The sequence below is a fragment of the Sorex fumeus genome, unplaced genomic scaffold (assembly GCF_029834395.1).
Source record: "Sorex fumeus unplaced genomic scaffold, SorFum_2.1 ptg000044l, whole genome shotgun sequence".
NCBI lineage: Eukaryota > Metazoa > Chordata > Mammalia > Eulipotyphla > Soricidae > Sorex > Sorex fumeus.
The window spans coordinates 68,767,896-68,785,956 of NW_026606101.1; the positions used below are offsets into that span (position 1 = coordinate 68,767,896).

At 43.9% G+C, this 18,061-nt stretch overlaps 1 non-coding gene across 1 annotated transcript; it reads right to left on the reverse strand.

The window, feature by feature from the left end:
- Window positions 1-7,551: 7,551 nt before the first annotated feature.
- On the reverse strand, window positions 7,552-7,660 carry LOC130030841 (U6 spliceosomal RNA). The gene has a single exon (XR_008793518.1). It is a non-coding gene; the product is annotated as a U6 spliceosomal RNA (small nuclear RNA).
- Between the last annotated feature and the right edge of the window lie 10,401 nt (window positions 7,661-18,061).

The following is an 18,061-nucleotide window of genomic DNA, read 5'->3' on the forward strand; positions in this document are numbered from 1 at the left end:
TGGAGAAGGGGCACTGGTGAAGGTATGGGTATTTCATTGTATTATTGAGACTTAAACCCGAAAGCTTTGTAACTGCTCTCATGGTGATTCAATAAATAAAATTATAAAAAAAAAAAAGTAAGGTGTAGTTTATGTCCAATTCAATCAGCTAATCTAGTGGCTGAATAAATAGCAGTACTCCTACATTAAAAAAAAATAAAGAGAAGACCCTTGGTTAGCAGTCATGAATTGAGGCAGATCTGCAGTGGTGGACCCAACCGCTACTTTAAGTCTCTTCTAATTGCTGTAAACTTTAAACACTGTTTTTTTCAGATCTACTTACACTGAAAAATAAACTCATAATATAGTTGCTGTAGCAGAGATACACAAGTACAATATTTCTGTATTCTACTTGGTGGGGGTTCTGGGAAAACTTTTGCTTTCTAACAAAGAAGACAGGCATAGCTTGCTCATTCTCTCCATGTCTTCCTAATTTGGGAGAATCCATCACCTCTAGCACCCTCTATGTTTTCCGTGTAGCATGATAATAATACCCAACTCATAGACTACTGCAAGAGTTCCAGAGACAACAGTCTTGAAATTAGAATATAATAAAGCTATTAACCCAGTTTTTTCAACTCATATAATTTCACCCTGCATGCTGCATCTCCGCACCCCTTATTTATATTTAAGTATGCTATGATTTAATGAAAACCCAAGATAAGAAAAACCAGTGAAAGAAATCTATAAGGAGTCCCTTCTGGTTATTAGATGCTCTGGTTATGTAGATGTTATGTAGAATCCCTTCTGGTTATGTAGAGTAGATGAGGATGAGGAAGAAAATAAATCTACATATATAGGGAATAATTCAATAATTCAAGATGTTTCAAAATTTATAAATATCAGTGCTTGAGTTCTATTTCCAGGAAAATGAGTAGATGTACTCCACACACTTTTTCTTCCTAAGTATAAAAACAAAATAAGAATAGCACAGCGGTAGGGCGTTCGCCTTACAAGCGGCCAACATGGCCGACCCGAGTTCGATTCCTCCGCCCCTCTCGGAGAGCCTGGCAAGCTACCGAGAGTATTCGATATGCCAAACACAGTAACAACAAAGTCTCCAATGGAGACGTTACTGGGCCCGCTCGAGCAAAATAAGAATACCATAGTCAAAATGATGGTGTTAAACTTCCTGGCTCTCTTTTAGTACCATATATCCCAGACTTAGAATTGCAGAGGCCAGCAAACTGAACACCAGTGAGCACAATCTCAAAATAAGCCCAAGTACAATCTTGTTCTCACTAAGCAATGGACCAAGACAGAGAAATCCTAGAAAGACGCACTCACACACACACACACACACACACACACACACTCACACATACATACACACTAACACATACACACATGGTTTCATAGTTTTTCTACCTTGCTTATACCAATGCAGATTGAGTAATTAACTTACATAACTAACTTATCCATACTGTGATAAGGTGATCAAATCTTCCCAATGGGAGTATCAGAGAAACCAAGTACACAGTTGGAAAATTCACCCCCACTAGGTGACAAAGGGACTCACCTCTCCACCAGTGGGGACCATGTAAGGAGTCTAGACTTTCCCCTCTATTAGTAATGAGGTACCCCTCTACCTTGCTGGGATGGTACAGAGGTGATTAACAATAAGGAAATTACCCTACCCTTTACTCCTATTTGATCAGTGGTGACCACGTGGGGTATAACAGTGAGACAGTCAATTCCTTTGGCTAGAGAGATCAGTGAGGCCTCCTGGGAACTATTTCCTTCAACCAGTCAACAATAGCAAGAAACGCCCCCTCACTTGATCTTGGGTCAATGAGATTAAGCAGGGATTCCAGACTTTTCCCTCCATCTGGCCACGATGCATTTTCTCCTCCTCCCCTCATCACTAGGCCAGCATCTGTGGAATCAGCTAGAACAGAAGTCTCAAGTCAGTTTGAGTCAAAGCTAATATACCAAACGTCCAGTTTTCAATTGAAAATCACTCATTATGGCAACAGTGAGAAAGATTTTAAATAGCACAGCGGGTAGGGCGTCTGCCTTGCACGCAGCCAACATGGCCGACCCGAGTTCGATTCCTCCGCCCCTCTCAGAGAGCCCGGCAAGCTACCGAGAGTATTCGATATGCCAGACACAGTAACAACAAAGTCTCCAATGGAGACGTTACTGGGCCCGCTCGAGCAAATTGACGATCAATGGGAGGGCCTTTACTTTTACTTTACTATAAAAAGAAAACCAACAGATCCCACAGCAAGATGCCAGCAATGTTAAAATGACCTGACAGAGATGTTAAAGCAGGCATCACAAAAACTCTGTAAGCAATTATGAACAGGCTTGAAATAAGTTGTGGGGGAAATGAGGAATGCTGACCCCCAGTCCTTTTTTTGTTTTTTGGCCTTCTGAGAGGGAAGCCAGAGATTGCTCTAGAAGCTGTCATGGTTGACAATTCCTCGAAAGTGAAAACATTAAGCAGAGGTTATTTTCCTATCTTTGTGCCCAGTGCATCACCTTCCTTTTTCTGTATCTTTCTCAAAGATGTTCTCTTTGAAACTTTGGTACATCTACACAATGGAGTACTATGTAGCTGTTAGAAAAGATAAAGTCATGAAATTTACATACAAGTGGTACTACATGGAAAGTATCATGCTAAGCGAAATGAGTCAGAAAGAGAGGGATAGACATAAAAGGATTGCATTCATCTGGGGGACATAAAGTAACAAAATAGGAGATTAATACCCAAGAATAGCGGAGATCAGTACCAGGGGGATTACTCCATGGCTTGGAGGCCAGCCAGGCATTCTAGGGAAAGGGCAGCTCAGATAGAGAGGGGAGCACCAAATAAAGAGTGTTGGGAGGATCCTCCCAGGATGGGAGATGCCTGTTGAAAGTAGCCTATAGACCAAACATGATTGCCACTCAATGCCTCCTTTGCAGACCGCAGCACCCGAAAGGAGAGAGAGAACAAAAGGGAATGCCCTGCCACAGAGGCAGGATGGGATGGGGGGATGGGGGGTTGAGGGGGATGGGGGGGTGGGAGGGACACTGGGATCTGTGGTGGAAAATGGGCACTGGTGGAGGGATGGGTATTTGATCATTGTATAATCGAAACCCAAGCACAAAAATTTGTAAGTCTACAACTGTACCTCATCGTGTTTCACTAATAAAAAGAAAAAGAAAAAAGAAAAAAAAAATAAAGATGTTCTCTTTGTTTTGTCCTTGCTCTACACTTGCTCTCAAAGTCCTGTTGTGGTTAGGGTACCTGAGCCAGCACAGTCCTGATACCAGAACCAGCCCACTGCCTCTGGGTTCACTTGTTTGGAGCATTCAGCTTGCTCAGCTGATTCTGATCACCCAAATAATAATCTTGCTTGCTTTTTTTTCTTTAAGTAAACAACGTTAAATCCATGCCTCTAGCCACTGGCTCTCAGAGTCCTTTCTTTGGAATTGGTAATCATTATGCTTAAGCTCTCATAGATCTGGATATAAATTCTCTGGAGACCCACTTTCCACTGCCACCGCCATGTAAGCTCCTCTACTGGCCTTGTTCCAGAGACTCATAAATGAATCTCGAAAGAGATCAACTAGACACAAAAGTTTCCTCGATACCCAATCCTGACTGAAACTTTCAGGGCAATCTCGGGAGGGAGCCAGGTCAGTTCCTGCCCCTGAAGCTGCAATAACACCACAACAGCTGCCTCCACACCTCTGGCTGGATTGCCCAGCTAAATGTTCTGGATTTTTCTGTACCATCTCCAAACTCTACAATGATAAAACTCCATTGGGAGCATACCTGATTGGATGGGAATGTAATGTAGAAGCCAACTAATATTAACTAACAAAAGCATTAAGATAGAAGGTTTCATTTACAACAACAGCTTAGTAAACCCTCAGTCAAGGACTTAATGTTCCAGTGGTGAGATAAAACAATTTTCACAAATTTTCTCTTACTGGAATAATTTTTAATCATTTCATTAGCCATTTAGTGGTAACAAGCAATATAAAATAAATTATTGCAGAATTGCTATGGAGGCAGGCTCGAGGGGTGGTTGGGAAAATGGAGACAATAGTGAAGGGAAGCTGACAGTGGTGGTGGGATTGGTGTTGGAATATTAAATGGTGATAACAAATGATCATGAACTACTTTGTAACACAGTGTTTAAATAACGTGGAAAATTTTTAGAAAGGAAAAGGAAAAGTCGAGTGAGAAAAATATTCTAAGGAAAGTAAAAAGAAATATATAAAGAAGACCATCCATGTATTAGAGGCATGGAAGTAAACGAAAAAAAAGAAGAGGCTTGGGCCCAAGAAGGTATGTATAGGAGGCATAATCTTAGCCCAACCACTGAAAGTATTATATTTAACACTTGATCACTTGACATCCCATTACTCATTGATTTGCTCAAGCAGGTGCCAGTAACATCTCTATTCGCCCCTGTCGCGTGCTAGTGTAGCCCAATGGCGTCTGCTTACTCCAGGAACATGAAGAGCCTCAAGCTGATTGTTCAGGGTCTTGACGAAGAAGTCTGACAATCTTGTAGGTGGGCAGCCATGCGATCTTTTGACGTCCTGTGGAATCTAGTCGGTAACGGCTCTAGTTTAGTGGTCATCTCCAAATTGCATTACGTGTCCAGCCCATCTGATTTTTGTCGCCTTGACAAACGAGACAGTGACCCTGATTCTTGATCATCAATGGAGGTTGGAGCTCCAGATTCCTTGTCTCACTTGAGTGAAGCGTGATACTCCAAGCATAGCTCTTTTGATTCCTCCTTGGGAGACCCGAATAGCATTCTCATCCTGTTTTCCTAGGGCCAAGGTCTCTGAGGCATATGTTAATGCAGGAAGAACAGTGGAATCAAAGAGATGTGCCTGGAGCTAGAGGTTTTTCGTCCTCTTAGCTATTTCTTTGGCGCTCTTGAAGGCGTTCCAAGCCGCTCTCTTCCTTCTGCGCAACTCAGGTGCCAGGTCACTCGTCATGTTGACTTCTCGACTTAGGTACACATAACTAACTGTTGCATTCTGAGATGTTCGTTCAGTTGAGAGCAAATGGAATGTCAGGACTGAGACCATTTCTCATAAACATTGCCTTCGTGAGATTCAGCTGTAGTCTGACCTTCCCACACTCACAGTTGAAGTCGGCCAGCATTTTTGCCGCTTGGCTAATGTTTGGTGTTATTAGAACAATGTCATCAGTGAAGCGGAGGTGGTGTAGTTGCCTACCGTCTATCTTCACTCCCATTCCTTTCCAGTCATCACATGATGTTCTTGAGGGTGGCACTGAAGAGTTTGGCGAAATGGTATCACTCTGCCGAACTCTTCTCTTGACGTGGATGATCACTTACTTGGAGAATGGTGAGATCCTGGTAGTGGAATCTGTAATACATAATATATAACAATGAAAGCAAAAATCACACCACAAAGATAAAACTTAAAAACATTACAAGTTAATCAAAGCTTTGCAAATGTATCCAAATAGTCACAGGAAGGCAGGAAGAAGGAAACAGTGGAGTGAGAAACAGAACAAAGGAGAAAACCATAGCAAATATAAAACCTTCACAGACAAATAAGCAATAATATTAAATGTAACTGACTTACATATACCAATTAAGACCTGGAGAGATAGTACAGTGGTTAAGGCACGTGTCTTGTACATAACTGACCCAAATTTAATCTGTGGCACTGGATATGCTTCCCTGAACCCTGCCAGAAGTAATCCCAAGAGCAAGCCCTGAACCTCATCAAGGGATGAGGGGACCAAAACCAATAAAAAAATCAATTGAAAGACAAGGATAAAAATTAGGGAGGTTGAAAGTGAAATGATAGAATAAAATATATCACACAGTCAAAATAAAGAAGTTACATATCAAATAAACTTTAGGGGTAAAGAAAATTTATAGAGCTAGACCCATTATATAATAATAGAAACATCAATAAATGAAAAAAATTTAAGTATGCACAAAATAATAGTTAAAAATCTACATGAAGAAAAAACCAATATAATTGAAAGGATAATTAGACAATTGTACAATCATAGTTGGCAGCTTCTGAACAACTCTCAATAATTGATCGAACTAAGCAAAAAGTCAGCAAGGTCATATGAACTCAACAAAATCATCAAAAATTATCAAATAAATACATACTGGACATTCCACCAACTAACTAGAATATTCCATTTACTATCAAAATGCCATATGCCAATGTAGATCATATTGTAGGCCATAGAAAGTAAAAATATAACAGTGCAAAATAATTTGAAAAAATACTGTTTTCTCTATAACAAAGGAATCAAACTAGAAATCAGTAACAGAAAGATAATAGGAAAACTCCCCAAACACTTTAGAAGCCAACAATATGCATTTAAACAATGAATCACCAGAAATGCAAAGAGACACAAGAAATAGATTGAAAGGGATGAAAATGAAACCTATCAAAAGATGTGCCACAGCTATAGCAATGATGACAGAGAAATTTATAGCACTATATATTTTATTAGGAAAAAATTTTAAATGCTTATCCATAATCCAAGCTCCCTCTCAAAAGCCTAGAAAAAAGAAAAAGTAACTCCCAAACAAAAGGGAAGAAATAACCAAGAACAAAGCAGAAATCAATGCAATTGAAAACATAAAAATAATAGAGAAAATCAATGAACTAAAGTGAGGGGGGCTGTCATTGAAAAGATCAATAACATGACAGAAAGAAAGCAGGGACATAAATAACTGTAACCAGAAATGAACAAGGATTCTTGTTACAGACTGCAGACACCAAAGTTAGTAAAGGTATACTACAAGAAACGTCAGAAATAGGACCAATTTGATGAAATGGATCAATTTCTATCAAAAACACAAATTACCACAACTCACCTACTATGAAAGAGACCATTTGAATAGCTTTTTTTGTTCCAGGTAGACAACTCCCATATAAAATATAGTTGTCAATTTTCCCCTGCTCTCTGTTTCTTATTATTTCTCTGTCTTTTCTTATCTGTGGGAACTTGACATTACCAAACACCCATTGTTTTGGTAAATGTTCCTTCATGATGTTCCTTCTTACATGCCTGACTTGTGAGTTTTTTTAAGTGTGTGTGTGTGTGTGTGTGTGTGTGTCTTTGTGTGTGTGGACATAGCTCTTACATGATGGAACCATCTGAAAGTGTTTAGCTTTTATAATTAGGAAAATATTCCTAATGAAAGGGAAAGGCTGGGGGAGGAAATTTATAGCTAATGACAGGTCTTAGGCATGTTGGTTGTAGAAATGTTTCCTACGAGTGCCAGGGACATAGTCCAGGAGGTAAGTGCCTGCCTCACGGGTCTCTGATACCGGTTCAAGTCCTGCACCACGTGATCCCCAAGCATTGCTGCACACAGCCTGGGTGTAGCCCTCCGGACACAGCCACAGTGACCCACATGTCCCTGGCTCCTTGGGATCTGAGAAGTACCTAATCTTCAGGCATTCACACTGAACTACCAGGCTGGCTGTCAGAATTGCCAGAAGGTGCCCTCAAGTCTATATACTGCTCAGGAGACCCCCAAACCCCAAATGAAATATATCTGACATCCAACATAAATATGCTCAATGTATTCACTGCGCAGAGCCCATGCTAATCTTCTCTGTATCGTTACAATTTTTAGTATATGTGCTGCCAAAGCGAGTAATAGCACAGCAGTAGGGCATTTGCCTTGTGCGCGGCCAGCCCGGCCAAGCCGGGTTCCATTCCTCCGCTCCTTTCGGAGAGCCCAGCAAGCTACCGAGAGTATCTTGCCTGCACGGCAAAGCCTGGCAAGATACCCGTGACATATTCGATATGCCAAACACAGTAACAACAAGTCTCACAATGGAGACGTTACTGGGCCCACTCGAGCAAATCAATGAACAACGGGAGGACAGTGCTACCGTGCAGTGACGGGTCCTACAAGCTCTTTCTCTTCCTGAGATTTCAGCTCTGTGTGTGGGAAAGACCACAGAAGGCCCAAAAAGATTTGCACAAATCCAGAGTCTAAGATGAACAGGTCAGGGATCTCTCAGGCAGCATGGATAGGGCACTCATTGGCATGGTCTCTGTCCCTCTCATTCTGCTCCCAATTTCAGATGTAATAGGAGGATGAAGAGACCCTCATAACCAACTCTCCAACAGAATAGAGAAGAGCTAGAATGCATTTGAACTATGGAAAAGTTGTGTCCTGGGATTCATTCCCACCAGTAGGAATGGAGTCAATGCCAGGTGAAATTGTAACTAAAGGCCTATCAGCATAGGATGGACAAAGGGGGCTGAGTGTGTGCTTTTGCCCTGAGAAGAAGCAGTAGCCTATTAAGAGGCCTGTAGATGGAAGTGAGCATGTGTAGGTGGGGACCATTCATGGGGAGGTAGACCAGTTGGCTGTACTTGGAGAGATAGACCAGTTGGCTATAGTTGTCAGGTAGGTTTCCATTTATACTGCTTCATGTTTCTTCTGTCCCATAGCCACACATTTGTGCTATCCTGATGCCAGGAAGATGTCCAGGAAATGCTGTCCCCACCCTTTGAGTAATGTCACTGCATGTCTTTGATCCTTAGACCACCCCAGACAGTACCCTGGCTGAGCCTGTGAAGAGCAGAGCTTGGAAAATTTCTCCCCCATAAGGAGAGAGACTGCAGTGGCCACCCAACTCCCTCCCTCCAGCACAGCTCCCCAGCACTCTGCACTCTGTGCCCCGTTCCTATTCCCAGACTGATAGGGGAATTTCAGACCCATCCGGTTAGAGGAACCCCCTTATACATTTACAGCCGGTGAGATGGAAGTTCAGGGAGGGAAGGATGTCTGCTCTAAACACCCCCAGCCAGTGACAGAGGCTGCAGAGGTCCAGTCTCCCAATCAGAATATTTGGGTCTCTCCACCAGGATTCATGACCCCCTGAGGACCTGATTTCCCTCAGAGGAAAGCACTACCTCCAGTCAATGCCAGACTGGACCATAACCAGCTGCAAAGTCCCTCTCAGATGCCCCGAGAGTCAACCTCTCCAAGGGTAGTTCTCCAAGGATAGTTCTTCATCGATATCTTCATCCATGTCCTCATCTTATTTTCTAAGATCATTCTGTCAGTTCATTTCTTCTGTTGTTGGTGGTGTTACTCGACTTTTTAAGTCTTAGAGCACCATCTTATGCAATAAAACATTTCACTTCTCAAGTTAAAGCAGCTTGCACACATGAATGTACTAAGCACAGTACATCGAGGGGCACATTGTAAATATTTGTTGGTGTTCTGCTGCTAACACAAGCTCACTGTAGCCTGTGATATGAAGGAGGCATAAAGTGAAGTTTAATAATGTGGGCACAGGTGTTAGACGGCCTGGTCTTGATAAGTTGTTGACCTTGGTCAAGTTGTTTAAGTTCCACATTTGCATTTTCTTAAATGCATTATGGGATGATAATTCATCTCCCAGGACTGACAAGAGGATAGAACGGAAATATATGTGCATATTCACATACATAATTTAGGTATAAATCAGCAGGCTTGTCGTTGGCATGGGACATAATTATGTGTACACATTACCAGAGCATAAGCCTTCCGTTGATGGTAGCTATTACTACTTCTAATGTCATGGGCTGGAAATCACTGAAGATCCATCAACTCCATGCCATCCTATGGCCTCAAAAGATCCCTAACACAGTCGTTTGGGTGCCTGGCAGAAGGAGTGTGGGGTGTCTTCATAATTCTCCCATCTCCATAAAACAGCAGCAGGTGTTTTGCACCAAACTGGTGTGTCATTGGAACATGAAACCTGTGTGAAAATATATCCATTTCCTGCATCACGCAGACATGGCAGAAATAATAGTTTAGAAGCTCACTGCAGTGCAATATGCACTATGTGATCCATGCTGTACGCACACACTGGACACGCCTTTGCAGCACCACCTCTAAAACCAGGGGGAACCAAATAGTAAACTGCCCTGGGGCCACAGTATCTCCTGCATAAATACTTGCTGCCACTAGGCGGTGCCTGGAGTCTTTCCAGCAGCAGCATTTGGGCTCGTTAACACCAGGGAATCAGCTCTAAAGTCTTTTAGAGAATCCTCTCGGCCTACTGCAGAGTGTGCAAATCATTTCCTTGGCTGATTCCACTGTATTATGATGTGCTGGGGAACCTGAGCATTCTCTCGCCCTGTGGAGATTAATTACCTTGAAATATTCATTGGATTAAATGTATTTAAACATGCACTGGTTAAAACTCTGTGTTGCAAAATGTCTTACTCGAAATATATATATATATATATATATATTATGGGCATTAAGTAATTAAGTTTGACATGAGAGAAGGAAGGAGGAGGAAAAGAGCGTGGAGGGGAGAAAGAGAGGAAAGAGGAGAGAGAGGAGAGAAGAGAGGGAGAAGAGAGAATGGGAGAAGTAGAAAGAGAGGGAGAGAAAGAGAGAGAGGAATTTACTTATTTCTGTTTGTGGGGGGATACAAACCCAGTGATGCTCAGGGATCACTCCTGGCAGTGCTCAGTGGACCATATGGGGTACAGGGAATTAAGGCAAGCAAGTGCCCTATTCCCCATACTATCACTCCAGCCCCTAATTTTCTGGGTTCTATTACTGAGTTGAGACTAATGTGGCCATATCAACCAAGTCGGTGATGTGAGAGGACTTTCCAGCTAAATTCAGCTTTACCGACTGCTCAAATTCTGTGATTTTGGGGGAAAAAACCCTCCTTTGCTCTCTGTTAAATGGTCATTTTGCATACCATTCAGGGAGAGTGGCAGGGGTTTTGCCTAAAACGTAGGTGACACAGAAAACCAGCTCAGCTGGAGGTGGTTCTAGAACCAGCTCCAATCCTGGCTTCCTTCCTGGGCCAAGGTGTGTGCACATACCCTCAGCGGGAACAAGCAGCAGAGATGAGCCCGAGAGTGTGGATACAGGAGCCTCAGTTCCTGCCTGTGACTGTGCCCCATCAAGTACCAGAAAAATTAGAAGAATTACCTGGAAGCAGAATATCTCAGCCTCTTCCTCTCTTCAAGGCTTTATTTATTTTGGGAGAGGGGTAGAGTGAGGCTACACTTAATAAAGTCCCAAGAGTGGGGCCTGCACGTGGTTAGCATGACCCTGGGCTGGTGAGTGTTATGATTTCAGGCCAAGTCAGGCCCCTCCTGCAAATTCAGCCTCCCCCGGTCACCCGCACTTGGAGCCCAGGTTAGTGGCTGCTATAGGTAGTGAGTAAGCCATGCCGAGATGCTAGTGGGGGACTGGCTGCCCTAGTAGGTGGTCCTATACGTTCCTTTGTTCCTGGATCTATAAAACACTGTCAGCCTTGGTTGCATGCACGTGGACCTTTGGGAACACAGAAACAGAATCGCAGTGAAAAAAAACATGCACATCAAGTGGCGGGACTCCAAACATCCTGAGACAACGGAGGGGCAAATGCTGGAGGCTGGGACCTCTCCAGGACAGTAGCCCAAAGATGGTTTCCCTCTCTTGAAAACACACAACTGTCTTTAGAAACAGGTTTTTGTTTTTTTTTGGTTTGTTTGTGATTTTGATTTGAATGGGCTTTTTAGGGAAAAGATTGTCTTGAATGTGCATGATAACACTCTCCAGCCCCAGAGGGTGGTGACCAAGCCATGAAAATTAGCCCAGTGCTATGACCGTTGTAAGTGACATCAATTACTAGTAATTAAACTTCAGGCCTAATTTGACTGTCACCAGTTTTTCCACAAGCGTGGGCTTGCAAATGCATTCACTCACCACCACAACAGTCTTCTGAGTGTCCTCTGTGAGGTGACACTTCCTCCTCCTTCTTTGTTCCTGGTGCTTTGGCCACTTTCAAAGGCTGCTGGTCAGTTATATTGTAGGATATATGCCCGGGGGTGGGGGGTGGGGGGTGGATAGATGGATATTGTCTCTCTACTACATTCAAGTTATAATATAGGTAACACTACTTGCCACATAAAACTTAACATGAAACAGTCCATAGATTCTTTTATTTTTTTTGGGGGGAGGATCATACCCAGCGATGCACAGAGGTTACTCCTGGCTCTGCACTCAGGAATTACTCCTGGCGATGCTTGGGGGACCATACGGGATGCTGGGAATAAAACCCAGGTCAGTTGTGTGCAAGGCAAACACCCTACATGCTGTGCAATTGCTCCAGCCCCACATTCTTAAGCATAGACTCTTTTTTTATAGGCTCTTAAATCTAAGGACCCTCCAGTAGAATTCTGGAAGAAAAATTTAGGGAAAAAAATTAGTGATCTTGAATTTGAGTTCTTCATTAGGACACCAGAGGCATGGATAATAAAACATTGATTCAGTTGAACTTCCCCAAAATAGACAGCATATTCGAAAAAACATGGTAAAGAAAATAAAACAGCAACCACAGGTTGATTAGAACATGTTTACAAAGCATGTACCTAACTTTAATCTAGATTCTTACCTAGACTATGTGAAAGAATAGCTACAATTCCATTAAAATGAACAATAAAATTGAAAAAATGGGGGCTGGAGAGTCAGTATAGTGGGTGGGACACTTAGCTTGCCTGTGGCTGACCTGGGTTGATCCCAAGTACCACATATGTTCCCTCAAGTCCCCCAGGATTAAGCCCTGAGCCCTGCTGGGTATGGTCCAAACCCACACCCCCCAAAAAAAACTTGTAAAAATTGAAAAATGGACAAAATGTTTTAATAAAATGGACTTCACTAAAGAACACAGGTAGGTGGTGAAGATGAAGAAATGCTCAGCATCACAGTCAAAGGCACAGTGAGATCCCCAATCCACACACCCGTAAGAGGAGCACTTCTCAATCAGACTCACTTCCTGGAGATGAGTTCCCTTTTCTCTTGGTTTCTTCTCCTTAACCTTCTCTGACTTGAAAGGTATCCACCTCTGTTTGGCTCTGGAAGAACTGTGAGCTCTGCTGGGCCCTCCCTCTCTGTCAGATTTCCCCAGCATCTGCACACCTGGGCAACTGGCAGCTTGCATGACTTTGGGCAAGTCAACATCCTGTCCACCTTCACCAGGCATCTTTTCCTAAAGGAGGACTGTGGCCAGGTAACTATTATAAGCTCTGGTTTCAACCCCTTCCTGGCATGATTACAGTCCAGAGGGGAAAAAAATAGAAAGCTAGTACAGGCGTGAAGGCACTTGCTTGCATGTGATCAACCTTGGTTTGATCCCTGGGCACTGCATATGATCTCCTGGGTACTGGCAAGAATGATCCCTTGAGCACAGAGTCACAAATAACCCTGAGTGCCATCAGATGTAGCTCATGCCCCTCCTGAAAGAAGCACAACAAAGGAGACAACACCTCTGGGCCATGGGTCCATCTGTGAGAAAGGAAATCCCAGGAAGAAGGGGTCTAGTTTCTCGGGGAGAAGCATAGTAACATCAAGGAAGTTATTGTTTCCTTGCCTGCACAAGCCCCCACCCTGCCATGTGTGTGTGGTGGGTGGGTGGGCCATTGTCTTTTCTCAGATCTCGGGATAGGGTCCCTGTGTGATGTAAATCGGGGATGTGGTCCCCATTCCCTCAAGTCAGCTACCTCATCAATGGCTCCTGACAACAGTGGTGTTGGACCATCTCCCATCTTCTTCCCGAAGCATGGATGATAAATGGATGATAAATGTTTAACTCTAGTTATCTTCTGGTTATCCTCTAATTTCCCATCAGGCTTTGCCAGCAGAACTGTCAAACGAATGAACAACTAACTTCTCAGCTGCTTCTTCTTGGTGGGGGGTGGGGGGTGGGGTGACGCAGGGCCTGGGTATCTTGAGAGACGTCTTTGCCAGGTGACATTTCTTGTGGCCTCAGCTCCTTGCTTTTCCTTGCTATGAGTAAGACATCTCATGGGGGAACAAACTGCTGTTCTGATAATGCACTGGACCATGGCTTACCTGACAGGCATGCTCACCAGAGCAGGTGGAGAGAGAAGAGGACAGGAGAGCAGGGATGATGGAAAAAACTTGGTCCTTGGGGGAGGAAGACAGCTGCTAAGAAAAGAAGTGAGAAAAAGAAGAGAGAACAGGGAGAGAGGAGAGGAGAGGAGAAGAAGGGAGGGGAGGGGAAGGGAGGGGAGGGTAAGGGAGGGGAGGGGAAAGGAGGGGAGGGGAGGGGAGGGGAGGGGAAGGGAGGGGAGGGGAAGGGAGGGGAGGGGAGGGGAGGGGAGGGGAGGGGAGGGAAGCACCTTACCCATGGCACTATCTCTCCGGCTCCCATAGTGAACTTTCGGCTAGGGAGAGATTTCAGAGAGAATGAAAGATTGGGCAAGTCAGAAGAGAAAAGAGATATCCAAGGAGATTTGGGGGAGGGGGTAAGGAATTGGAATTGCCTTGATACTTTCCCCAAGATTCCAGTGAGCAGCATAATACTGCAGTGAAGTGGGATTACAAGGCCACTCCCCTAGAACTCCTCGTGAAAGAACCTCAATGTTAGAATCAGTTTCCCCTTTACCCACTGCAATAAAAACACACAGCCCAGCAGTAACAAGCAAGGAAAGGAGCACAGGTTCATGCCAATAAAGTCCCCAAAGAGAGAACAAAAGGGAATGCCCTGCCACTGAGGTGGGGTGGGGCGGTGGGGGATGGGGTGGGGGTGGTGGGAAGGATGCTGGAACATTGGTGGAGGAGAGATGGCAACGGGAGAATTCTGAGAATCATACAACTCTGAGAATTCTAAGAATCTCCCCAACCTGGAGTGAAAGGGACCAAGGCAGGCCAAACCCAAGAGGACTGCAGGCACAGAAGGAAACGTTATTTAGGGCTTGCCTGGTGCATTATTTGGGACATGTGTGCACTGGAATATGAGCTGTTTTCCTGAAATTCGCATGTAACCTGGAAGCTCTTGTCTTAATATTATCTTGGTTTAAACTAACAACTAGGTCGAAATAATAATCATATAGTCTGTAGAAAACAATTTTAAAAAATGGGGGGGGGATTGAAGACTCCTTTCTAGGCATTCAGAGCCTAACAACCCTAGAAAGGTGTCAGTGGGAGTTACCGGTTTGTGGCTACCATTGAATAAGGGACCATTCTAACTCTGGTGAGGACCATCCAGGGATTTTATAAAGCCAGTAGAGAGAGCCAAATTCTCCACCAGCTTTCACAACTCAGAAAAACTCTCTTCTCTTCTGCCCTCACAACACATATTGCATTGGAGAAACTTGAACCACTCCAGGCTCTAGAGTTCGAAGAAGACAGCAGGGCTGCAGTAGAGGGAACCGGGCGATAGAAGAGATTCGTCAGAGCTGTTGCTCCAGCAGAACGAGAACCTGAAAAAGGAATACATCACAAACATGAAAGCCGCCGATCAAGAGACGACGAAGGAGAGATGAAGAGCCCAGCCTGCAACAAAATCCACAGAAGAAAAGAAAATTCCCTCTGGCTTCTGTGAGACAGATGTTTTTGTCCAGTTGGCTGTTCACCAGCTTTTTATAGCAATGAAAGAAAAAGTAAAAGGCCTGAGATCTTTGATTAACTCGCCACTGGTGGGAATTCGTGCTTAAGGAGAAAATCAAAGCAGAGTCCCCAACAAACAAAAGCGCTGGATGTTCAGGGATCGTGGTCCTATTGCTGTTTATAATAAGGAAAAAATGATCTATGAAGTCAGACATCTGTGGCACAGTGGAGGAAATCCACAGTGGCATGCCATGCAGTGCTGAGAATGAAGATGGAACGCTGTGTTTGCCCAGTGGGAATAATTCGTTTACAAAACAACGTGTCAAGAAAGGAAAACCCCAGTGGATGCTGGTCTGCGGGCTTGTGATCAAGTCCTGATTATTCCAAGGAAGGTGACTGAGATAGTGCATTCTCAATATCTTGTCCATGGTTATCTCTGCAGGACTGGATGTCTGCTTTTCACCTTCTGGGTATGCTTGTAATATTGAGTTGGCTTTTGCCTTCTCTAGCCTATACATACTGGTTTTATGAAGCTCCAAAAGGCTTTTCCCTTTTGAAAAATAAGAAAGAAAGAAAGAAAGAAAGAAAGAAAGAAAGAAAGAAAGAAAGAAAGGAAGAAGGAAGGAAGGAAGGAAGGAAGGAAGGAAGGAAGGAAGGAAGGAAGGAAGAAGGGAGAGAGGGAGGGAGGGAGGGAGGGAGGGAGAGAGGGAGGGAAAGAAAGAAAGAAGAAAGAAAGAAAGATAGAAAGAAAGAAAGAAAGAAAGAAAGAAAGAAAGAAAGAAAGGGAAGAAGGAGGAAGGGAGAAAAGAAAGATATCTCATTCTTTCCTTAAGTTCAAAGCTTCTAAGAACTCCGGATGGAACAGATCAGATACCATGAGACCAAAGATGCGGGTTTTTTCCCCCTAATGAGGGGCTAAACACTTCCCTTGGCCTGGGGACAGTTGCATCCCTGGGAGGATTCAGTCACAGCTGATGGACCCGAAGCTACAAAGACCAGCTGGGCAGGCAGCTGTTGGGACATCGACTTGAGCCGATCAATTGTTTTGGATGTAAGATAGGATTACAAAAGAGTGAGACTCCAGGCAACTGTGAACCATTATTTCCCCTCTGTAGCTTCAGTTTTCCTGTTCCTCAAGAAGGAGTTAATGGAACCTACACCATAGGATTGTTGTTGAAATTTGTTTCAACAATACATGTGAAAGGTACTCAATAAATGTTAGTTTCCTCTTCAATGCTTTCCCATCTTGCAGTTTATTTTTTTGGGGGGGGTCACACCCGATAATGCACAGGGGTTATTCCTGGCTCTGCACTCAGGAATCACTCCTGGCAGTGCTCAGGGGACCATATGGGATGCTGGGAATCGAACCCGGGTCAGCCGTGTGCAAGGCAAACGCCCTACCCGCTGTGCACTTCAGCATAGCTCCAGCCCCTCATCTTGCAGTTCAAACAAGGCTTTTTATTTTATTGATGACTGGGTCCTGGGTGGAGGTCATGTTTATTTGGAAATGTTGACTTAAGGAGAAAGGTTCTCTTGATCTTCTAATCTAGATCCAAACTTCAAATTTTCAATACACTTTAGGATTTCACTCTGGGAAGCCGTCTTAGAACTCAGTTATTTGTTTTCAGAACTTGATTTCCCTGTGCATTATCTTATTTGAAATGTGGGAAACAAGAGAATTCTACTGTAATTTCTATGAATAGAGCATGATTAAATAGTTGTCAGGAAATCAGAACAAATGGCAAGGCTTTGCACCCAAAGGCTTGCAATCAGCCAGGAAAGGTCGGGACGAGGCTTCTCATCTAGGATGGAAATCAGGTTTAATTTCTCCCAACCAGTGAGCCACTCTGGGTTCTGGATTTTGCCTCTTTGGGTTTCAGCTCAATTAAACAGCAGAATCAGGCCCGCAGTGCCTGGCTGAAATACCATCTGAGCACACTGACTTCTGCTTTATTCAGAACAGCATTTTGGCTTAAAAAAACAACAACAACAGCAACAACAATTAAAATGAGTTTGCCCTCCCTGCCTGTTTTCATAAGGAGGGACAGTCTGTCCTAGGGTAGGGTAAGATCATTCTCTCCAAAATTATCTTCACACTGGCACTCAGCAAAACAGGATGCTCGTCGCATCAGGCTTTTTAAACTATGTTGGAAGCAAAAAAAAATAATAATAAGATAAAATTTCTGAAAATGAGCCTATAAAAGCAGTGAACTCAAATTGCTGGGTTCGGGTTCAGGCAGTAAACGGGCGGCCACGGGAGCCAGGATTAATCAGAGCGAACGAACATCTCCACACAGGCCAAGCAACTCCTCCATCAGATGGCAACGTTTTGAATCTTCTCTGAGGTTAATGTTTAGAACAGATGGCTCTGCAAGGCACCCTGGACCGTCTTTTAGACCAGGGCTTCAGAATTTTAAAAGGCATGGAAATTCTGAGTCACGGCCCCCTGCCCAAGGAAACATCGCCTTTGGGGGAGGGGGTTTTGGGGGAGTGGGATGTCTGTCATCTGTCCACAAGGAACTGAAGGGCATCTGATCCACACCAATGTCCTCTGCGTTGAGGTGGGGAATGAGGGGGACTCTAGGGCTGGACACCGCTGGAGACTGGACATCACTGGGAGGTGATGGCTGATGAAATCACCCCGATGACTAAGCATTGAGACGGAGCTCTAATTCTTGGCTTCAACC